This window comes from Giraffa tippelskirchi, chromosome 9 (assembly GCF_054371585.1).
Source record: "Giraffa tippelskirchi isolate mGirTip1 chromosome 9, T2T-mGirTip1v1.2.pri, whole genome shotgun sequence".
Taxonomy (NCBI): domain Eukaryota; kingdom Metazoa; phylum Chordata; class Mammalia; order Artiodactyla; family Giraffidae; genus Giraffa; species Giraffa tippelskirchi.
The window spans coordinates 147,139,702-147,141,764 of NC_137283.1; positions in this window are offsets into that span (position 1 = coordinate 147,139,702).

Consider the following 2,063-nt stretch of genomic DNA (forward strand, 5'->3'; position numbering starts at 1 on the left):
TTTCCTTTAGAGTAGGCCAGCTGATTAGTGTAGTTTTTGTTGTTCATTCAATGATTACTTGCTAAATGGCATTTTCCTATTTTATTCATAAAATGTATAACTATCTGAATTATTTCACTTATTTGCTTTTTAATTATGTCTTGTTTCCAGTATTGAATAAAGTCCTTGAGAAAAAGAATTTTCTCTGTTCTGCTCAAACCAGTGTACTTGGAATATCTAGAACATCTCTTGGCACCATCAGAAGCTTTTTAATAAATAAATGAATTCATAAATCTGCCAGGGAAATTTGGAATGAAAATAGCAGGTAATCCCTTGATCTGGCACTTGAATGTTGAGACAAAGTTTACTTGGGAGAGCCTTCGTGCTAAGTTGCTTGAGTCATGTCTGACTCTTTGCAACCCTATGGACTGTAACTCACCAGGCTCCTCTGTCTATGGAGATTCTCCAGGCAAGAATACTGGAGTAGGTTGCCATGCCCTCTTCCAGGGGATCTTCCTGACATGGGAATCAAACCCACCTCTCATGTCTCCTGCATTGGCAAGCGGGTTCTTTCTCACTAGCGCCACTTGGAGAAGCCTTTGGAAGAGCCTGGGGTGGGGTAAAGGTTTGGAATATATTCCAGATGGGGAGTGTAGTACATACCAAATGTGAGTAAATGTGAGAGGGCATTACAGGGTGACTTTCTAAAGAGGCCATCCCTCCAGGCAGTAAATGGAAACATTTGTTTAAAACAGAGTTTTATTTATTCAGTCACAAGACTCAGAACCTCTTTGGAGATGGGCCTAGTGTGTAGTCTGTTTTAAACCCTGTTCGCTTAAGATTGAGAACCATCAGATCCAAGCCTTATCGTTCCTTTAGCTGGGACCACTTCTAATTTTAAATCATTTACGTGTGCTTTTTTTTTTTTTTTAAGCACCACAATTCTATTTTTAATGCCAGTGGAAACCTAGGAAGGTGAAAGAAAAAAGAAACTCATAAAAATCTATGGTAATCTGTAGGTATGGAACAATATACTGTACTAAAGCAGTAAGGGAAAATTTCCTCTTTCCTCAAGCTAAAGACTATTGAAAGGGCTCTCAGTTGAGTGAACATAAAAGCCGTAAGCCAGCTGGCCATAAAACATCTTTAAAGACACAGCCATGATTTTTCAGTAGCTATTCTATTAAAGATTTTATCCCACCTTGACTTAGAAGTCAATTTTAAACCGCCTCCACTTCTGAAAAACATTTTTCACTGATTGTCAGAGGACAGGCCGAGTGGCAGGCTTTAGTTTACTTAAGGAAGTTCCCAGAAGATTTCAGCACAGGTGTTTCTAAATATTATGGGCGGAGGACAACCCTCGATTTTACAAACACAGCAGGCAAGGTAAGGCCTCCTATCTTTCTTCTTTTAAATAAAAGCTCTCAATACTGTTTTTCAATCAATTCCTAGCATCAATCTCAAGAGTCTCTACTAAGGAAACACTTAAAAAAAGGTTTTCATGGTTTGTTGGGGAATTAAAATAAGATCGTTTTAGTGGCCATATGTCTTCTTCCTCAGAATCCCTTCTTCATCGATACAAAAGCGTTTTCAGTCCTTTGTCAAGTTCAGTCATCCGTCCACTCTTTTTCACTCCTAAAGTGGACCACTGGCGATCAATCAAAGGCAAGGATCTCAACGTGCTCAACTCCCCCGGGGCAGAGCCAGGGAAGGAGATTGATTCCCAGGCCCGCGCCTACCAGGCTGGGGTCCCTGCTGGACGACCGCTTCTCGCCCCTCCGCGCTCTCTCTAGGGGCTTTCACCACCTGGCTGGGTGGTCTGATCTTGACCCGCCCGGTCCCCCCTCGCCGTCGGTGCTCAGCTACCCTCCGCGGCCACTAGGGGGCGGCCGAGCTCGGCGCCGCCGCGAGGAGGGGACGCCCGGGGAGAGGAAGTGCCGCGAGTTCTGGCCCGGCCCGCGCAGAGCGCAGGCGGCGGCGAGCTGCGGCCTCTCGCCCGGGCCTCCCCCGCCAGGCCAGTCCCCCACCCCCGGCCTTTCCCCGCCCCGCGCGGGCTGCCAGCGGCGGCGGGTTCCGGGTCCTGT